Here is an 8,480-nt window from a genome sequence, read left to right on the forward strand (position 1 = left end):
GCTTCACGGACCTCCCTAAGTTTCTTTGGGAACATTATCTCATGATAGCAATATATGTATTGAATAGGGTTCCCTCTAAAACGTTCCTACCACACTGTATGATATATGGCATGGTAAGAAGCCAAGTCTGAGTCATCTCAGAATTTGGATTGTCCGGCTCATGTCAAGAGACAGCAGGTGGATAAGTTAGAGTTCAGGTCTTTTAGAGCTCGGTTCATAGGATATCCTAAAGAGTCATTAGGATACTATTTCTATATTCTGGAAGATCACAATGTGATTGTGAATCGACATGCTATTTTTCTTAAAAAATAGTTTATTCAAGATGGTGGCATCGGAAGAATAATTAAGCTCAAGGAGAATGTCTCCCAAGAGCAACGAGCTAAAGAACTGAAGAATCAAATCAATTAGAACCAGTCCTAACACAACCTCTTCCACCTCGTAGATCAACTAGGGTTTTCCATCCTCCTGAAAGGTACTTAGATACTATACAAGAGGAAGTAGAGAAAATATTCTCATGAAAAATGGGACTCATGGTGATGATCCCAAGACCTATGATGAGGCGATATCAGATATCGACTCTGAGAAATGGTTAGAGGCAATGAGATCAAAAATTGACTCGATGCACTCAAACCAAGTCTGGACCTTGGTAGATCCACCTGAAGGTATTGTACGTATTAGGTGTAAATGGATCTTCAAGAGAAAGATAGGTGCAGATGGGAATGTGGAGACATTCAAGGCTAGGCTCATAGTGAAAGGTTATAGTCAACGCGAAGGCATTGACTATCAGGATACCTTTTCATCCGTAGCCATGCTAAAATCCATCCGCACATTGCTTGCTGTTGCAGCCTATTTCAATTATGAAATATGACAGATGGATGTGAAAATGGTATTCTTAAATGGATATCTTGAGGAAGATATCTATATGGAAAGCCGCTTGGTTTCACATCCAGTGATGACGATCACAAGATCTGCAAGCTGCAAAGGTCCATTTATGGACTTAAGCAAGCATCACGGAGCTGGAATACTCATTTCAATGATGTGATCAAAATGTTTGGTTTCATCAAGAACGAGGAGGAACCATGTGTGTTCAAGAAGATCAGTGGGAGAGCAGTTGTCTTCCTCTACTGTACGTAGATGACATCCTCCTGATTGGAATGATATTTTCATGTTGACCTCAGTCAAAATATGATTGTCTAAGGAGTTCTCTATGAAAGATCTAGGAGAGGCATCCTTTATACTGGGTATTAAGGTCTATAGAGATAGACCAAATAGGATGCTGGGACTTTCACAGAAGATGTACATAGAGGAGGTGCTAAAAGGTTTAGCATGGAAAACTCCAAAAGAGGTTTAGTACCTTTTAGACATGGCATTCATCTCTCCAAGAAGATGTGCCCTAGCACACCTGAGGTGATTGAATGCATGAGCAAGATCCCTTATGCTTCGCAATAGGAAGCCTCATGTATGCCATGCTATGTACACGACCTGATATAGCCCATGCTGTGAGTGTCACAAGCAGATATAGTCGAATCCAGGCGTAGAGCACTGGACTTCTGTGAAATGTATCCTTAAGTACTTGAGAAGGACTAAGGATATGTTTTGGTCTTTGGAATGGAGAACTCCAGGTTCAGAGATTTACAGACTCAGACTTTATGTTGATATAGATGATCAAAAATCGACATCTGAAAGTCTGTTCATTTGCAATGGTGGTGCAGTTAGCTGGAAGAGTTCCAAGCAGACGGTGATTGCTGATTCCACCATGGAGGCAGAGTACATTGCTGCATCGAAAGCTGGAAGGAGGTATTCTGGTACAAGAAGTTTGCCGTAGAGCTTGGAGTGATGTCATCGGATGCCATCCCTCTTTACTGCGACAATAATGATGCCATAGCCTAGCTAAGGAGCCAAGGTCTCACCAGAAGTCCAAGCATATCGAGCGGCAATTCCATCTGATCCGTGATTACCTCGAAAAAGATTATGTTGAGGTTAAGAGAGTCGACTCCACAGACAATATGGCAGATCCACTGACAAAGCCATTAGGCTGGCAGAAGATCGAAGCCCACCTTGAGAAGATGGGACTTAGATATGTAGCCAATTGGCATTAGGTCAAGTGGGAGTTTGTTAGATGTGTGCCCTAGATGCCAGATTGGCTGACACATTCCTGTACAAATGTAAGGGCAAATTTATAATTTTGACTATAAATGAATAAAAGGTTATTCTACTATCACATTGTGTACATTATGTCTGTGATACATTTCTTGAGTTAGTAGGAATGTGAATTCATATTTTCAAGAGTTGAAAATTTAAGGCATGAATTTACATAACTAACTCATAAACAGCTCCTGACCATAGGATCATCACGAGGATGGTGATCGATCGGAAGGTTGGTGTACGATCACTTTCTTAAGATAGATGCATCTTGAGTCTATGATGTAGAGACATCGAGCGAGAGTACAGGTATTCATTGAGAAGAGAGTACTGAGCGTGACCACCTCGAGCAGTCATAAGGAAATCTACCTTCTCGTCGATGACTAGCTCGATGCTGCAGCTGTGTGTCTAGTTCTTTGACTGAGGTACATCGATAGTTCACCTTAAGTGTGTTATAGTTTGACTACACCATAACTCGATCTTCTAGCCATTCGAACCCTGAGATGTATGTTGGCTGTAGCATATTCATTGTAGGAACCAGATCGCACCAAGAAGGGATCTATCAACCTCGGTAGATGAGAGGAGTAGTCCTATGATGATCGAAAGATCGAGTCCTTAAGCCCATGGCTATGGCAGAGGAAATAATGGAAAAGAGTTTTTCATTGGGGTTTCACATCGGACTCGAATCAATCGATTGATTCATATGACTGATGTTGGGTTAGACGAGTTCACCTTAACCCTAATTCAGTCGGGACTCATGATAGAAGAACTCAATCACACAGGTAGCTGCACCAAGAGGTTCATCTTCATTTCTGATGGGTTGCCACCATATATTGCTAGGTGTCACTGATAGATTTTGAGAGCAATTAGAATGATCTTGATGATCGATCATTCTAATTGTCTGAATCAGAAGAGTTCTGATCCATCGAAAGGAGTTTCATGATGAGATCACAATATGTCTCATTACCATATGGAAATGAACCTAACTGGGTCATACAAATAAGAGTTAGGGTCTGGTGTCATCAATTGAGCTAGCCCAGTTCGATTGATTTGGATTAGATCCAATTAGGTTCAAGAAATCATGCTAGCACACGATTGAGCCTAACTTTCTCCTCGTGTAATCTTTTCTATCTCGACTGAGCCAAATGTGATTTGACTCACCAGAAACTTTGAGAAGGTTTTCATAGTCTGACTGGAGCCAATCCAGCTTAGAAAGGATTTATCTTAATTCATAGATGAATTTAAGACAACACCTGCTAATTCTGTCACCTGTCATTTCTGTTTTAGGACATTGGTCAAACATTGACCCATGGATCTTGGACGAAGGCCACTTGGCAAGAGGTCATTGGAGATTTTTTATGGAGTGTCCACCTACTAAATTGGGCCTCAAAGTGGGTGCCATATTCAGATTGGGTGTGCACCTCAAGTGGATAAGGATAGAGTTCCATGAGCTGAGGACTCTGATCCCTTGATCAACTTGGACTGTGGGGCGCAAATCTCACTGTGCTTATCCAGTGTTGGCACCAATAGTAGGAGGGATTGTGGGGATTCTTATCTGATATGATCAGATGATATCACTCCATCAATCAAAATTTTTTCAGAATTAATTAGAATTTTTTGATTGATCGAATGATGTGGCACTGCATGGCACAGCAGGGTCTATTTAAATCCTATCTGCACCTAGGGTTAAGAGACTCTATGAAATAACCAGAAAAAGCCTGAATTCTCTCCACTTCTCCATACCCCTCTGCTCCTCTCCCTTCCCTCTTCACATCCAAGAGGTTGGGCATCCATCTGGTGCTTGTCCAAGGCGTGGTGGCTTCCTGATTAGAAGGCTGCAGAGATTTATCGAGAAGCTGCTGCTCCAGCTTCAGAAGATCTTTTGAAGACCTTTCAGATCAGATCCAGATCTAATTTTGGAGAAAGATTTATGAGGAGAAGATGATCTAGATCCTGCTTGAGTAGATATCCGTAGAGGCTAGGCGACTGTGTGGCTATTTTAGAACCTCGGGCATTGCTGCGATCATCTATAGGATAATCTAGTTATCCTAGAGGTATTTCTCTATTCCTCATATTTTTAGATTTAATTTTAGATTTAATATCAGATAATAAGAATTAGATCTAATAGATCTTGGATCTTAAATATCATAGAATATTTTTTTTAAAATATTCCACTCCAATCTCATTAGATCTGAAAGATCCTACAAGGGAAAAGCCAATTTTTCCTTCAATCCCCAGTATTATCACAATAAAGGGGTACTGGTTGTTCAATTTCTGAAACCACACCCAACTTTATGATGAATTTCTTTATCCAGATGGCCTCCTTAGTAGCCTCACTTACAACAATATATTTAGCCTCAGTGATCGAGTCAGTAACAGTTTGCTGTTTGAAATTTTTTCAATTTACTGCATCACCATACAGAGTGAACACATACCCAGATATAGATTTGCTATTATCCGAATCAAGTTAAAATTAGAATCTGTATAACCTTCTAGTTTTAAATCAGATCTACTATATATCAAAAAAATATCTCTAGTCCTTCTCAAATACTTGAGTATGTTTTTCGCAGCTTTCCAATGATCCTCTCTGGGATCAGCCTGAAATCTGCTTACAATGCCCAAAGCATAAGCCACATCAGGCCTGAGACATAACATAGCCTACATAATTGATCCTACAGTCGAAGTATAAGAAATAGAACTCATTCTATTTTTCTCTTCAGGTATCTTAGGAGACATCTTCTTAGAGAGTTGTATGCTATGACCTATGGGCAAGTAACCTCTTTTACTTTCCTCCATGTTGAACCTCTTCAATACAAGCTCGAGGTACCTAGACTAGGACAAGCCTAGCATCTTTCTTGATCTATCCCGATAGATTTTTATACCAAGTATATTAGACACTTCACCCAAGTCTTTCATAAAAAATTTATGATAGTCATGTCTTAACCGATTGCAACATCGGATATCATTCCCAATGAGCAGTATGTCGTCTACATACAGGACCAAGAAGATAATAGCACTCTCACTAGTCTTTTTATACATGCAAGGTTCATCCACATTTTTTATGAAGCCAAACGATTTGACTGTCTCATCAAAATGGATGTTCCAGCTCCTCGATGCTTGTTTTAATCCATATATGGATCTATTCAGCTTGCATATCCAATTTGCTCTCTCACTAGAAAAAAATCTCTCTGGCTGAGTCATATAGACTTCTTCCTCAAGATTTTCATTGAGGAAGATAGTCTTGATGTCCATCTACCAGATCTCATAGTCATGGTATGCTGCAATAGCAAGCATTATCCGATTAGACTTGAGCATGTCTACCGATGAAAAGATTTCTTCATAATCAACACCTTATTTTTATCTAAAAACCTTTTGCTACCAGCCTGGCCTTATAGGTCTCTACCTGGCCATCTACTCCAATCTTTTTTTTAAAGATCCATTTGCAGCCTATTGGAGTCACACCCTCAAGCACATCAACCAAAGTCCAAACTCGGTTGGTATACATGAAGTCCATTTCAGATTTCATGGCATTAAGCTATTTGTCAGAGTCATTACTCATGACAGCTTTCAAATAAATCGTGGGATCATCATTCTCAATGATGTGGATGTATTATCATTCTTAATGACAAATTCATACTTGAGTGGTACATTATGCACTCTACATGACCTTCAGAGAGGAGGTGTGTAGTGGCTGTGCCTCAATAATAGATACATCTGATTGAGAATCATTTTGTGAATCTTGAATGGATTGTAGGTTTTGAACTTCATCAAGTTCAACAGACCTCCCACTGCCTCTTTTTTGAATAAACTCTTTCTCCAAGAAAATATCATGCCTAACAACAAACACCTTTTATTAAGTAGGATTATTGAAGTAGTATCCTATACTCTCCTTAGGATAACCTACAAACTTATATTTTTCTGATCTAGCATCCAGCTTATGTCCATCAATATTTTTCACATAAGCCAGACAACCCCAAATCTTAAGATGCATAAGATTGGATCTTTTTTTTTTTATATTTCATATGGAGTAATAGAAATAGATTTAGAAGGCACTTTATTTAAAATATACTACAGTCTTGAGAGCATATCCCCAAAAGGATGTCGGAAGATTCATGAAACACATCATGGACCACACTATATCTAATAAGGTGCGATCCTTCTTTCCGTAATTTTATTTAATTGTGGAGTATAAAGAGGTATCCATTGAGAGAGTATTTCATTTTAGTTTAAATAATTGAGAAACTCACTGGATAAGTATTCTTCTCCTCGATCAGATTGAAGAGTTTTAATACTTTTATCAGTTTATTTCTCAACCATTCTTTGATACTCTTTAAATTTGTCGAAGGCTTGAATTTATATTTCATTACATACACATATCCAAACCTAGACCTATCATCAGAAAATGTGATGAAGTAAGAATATCCACCTCTAGCTTAAGTCAACATTGGACCACATACATCAGTATGTACAAGGTCTAAAATGTTAGATGTGTGCCCTAGATGCCAGATTGGCTGACACATTACTGTACAAATCTAAGGACAAATTTATAATTTTGACTATAAATCAATAAATGGATTATTCTTCTATCACATTGCGTACATTGTGTCTGTGATACATCCTTTGAGTTAGTAGGAATGTCAATTCATATTTTCAAGAGTTAAAAATTTAAGGCATGAATTTACATAACTAACTCATAAACAGCTCCTGACCATAAGATTATCACGAGGATGGTGATCGATCCGAAAGGTTGGTGTACGATCGCTTCCTTAAGGTAGATGTGTCTTGAGTCTACGGTGTGGAGACACCGGAGCGAGAGTACAGATATTCATTAAGAACAAGAGTACTGAGCGTGATCATATTGAGCAGCCATAAGGAAGTCTATCATAACTCGATCTCCTAGCCATTCGAAACTCTGAGGTGTATGTTGGCTGTAGCATATTCATTGTAAGAACTAGGTTGCACCAAGATGGGATCTATCAACCTCGGTAGATGAGAGGATAGTCCTATGATGATCGAAAGATCGAGTCCTTAAGTCGATGGCCATGACAGAGTGAAATAATAAAAAAAGAGTTTTCCATTGGGTTTCACATCAACTCGATCGATCGATTGATTCATATGACTGATGTTGGGTTTGACGAGTTCACCTTAACCCTAATTCAGTCGGGACTCATGATAGAGGAACTCAATCACACAGATAGCTGCATGAGATTCATCTTCAGTTCTGATGGGTTGCCACCAGATACTGTTAGGTATCACTGATAGATTTTGGGAGCAATTAGAATGATATTGATGATCGATCATTCTAATTGTCTGAATCAGAAGAGTTCTGGTCCATCGAAAGGAGTTTCGATGATGTCGATGATGAGATCACGACATGTCTCATTACCATACAAAATTGAACCTAACTGGGTCACACAAACAAGGATTAGGGTCTGGATGTCATCAATTAGGCTAACCCAATTGATTTGGATAAGATCCAATTAGGTTCAAGGAAATCATGCTAGCACACGATTGAGCCTAACTTTCTCCTCGTGTAATCTTTTCTGTCTCTACTGAGCCAAATGTGATTTGACTCATCCAGAGAATCTTGAGAAGATTTCTCTCAGTCTAAATAAAATTTGTCCAGCTCAGAAAAGGCTTGTCTTAATTCATGAGATAAATTTAAGATAAGCACCTGCTAATTCCTGTCACCTACCAATTTATTTTAGGATATCTGTCAAATGTTGACATATGGATCTTAAATTGAAGAGAGCTCATTGAAAGATTTTTTGGAGTGTCCATATGCCAAAACCATATTGAATTGGGTGCATAATCAGATTATGGCGTGAGCCCAATTGAATTAAAGTGGGCACCCCAAATGGTTAAAAATGAAAGAGTCCTGATTAACATGGACTCTTTGGCGCCACCTTGCTGTGCTTATCCAAAGTTGGTGCCAACATAGGAGAGAGGATGGAGGTTCTATTTGATGTGATCATATGATATCACTCACCAATCAAATTTTTTTAAAATTTATTAGAATTTTTTGATTGGTCGAATGATGTGGCACTGGCAGCATACAGGGTCTATAAAATCCCTATCTGCACCTAGGGTTTGTAAGTTTTTGCTCAATACCCAGCCAACACGAGAATCTCTCCTCTTCTCTACATCCTCCCTGCTCTCCTCTCTCCCTCTTCATGTCCAAAGAGTTGGATGTCCATCTGGCAAAGATCCAAGGTGTGGTGATGCCTGGAACAGGAAGGCTATAGGACATCTTCGACAGGCTGCTGCTCCAACTTCAGAAGAAGTTCTGAAGTACTTTTAAATCAGATTGAGATCTAATTTTTGGAGTGTAGATTCAT

Source organism: Elaeis guineensis, chromosome 11 (assembly GCF_000442705.2).
Source record: "Elaeis guineensis isolate ETL-2024a chromosome 11, EG11, whole genome shotgun sequence".
Classification (NCBI taxonomy): domain Eukaryota; kingdom Viridiplantae; phylum Streptophyta; class Magnoliopsida; order Arecales; family Arecaceae; genus Elaeis; species Elaeis guineensis.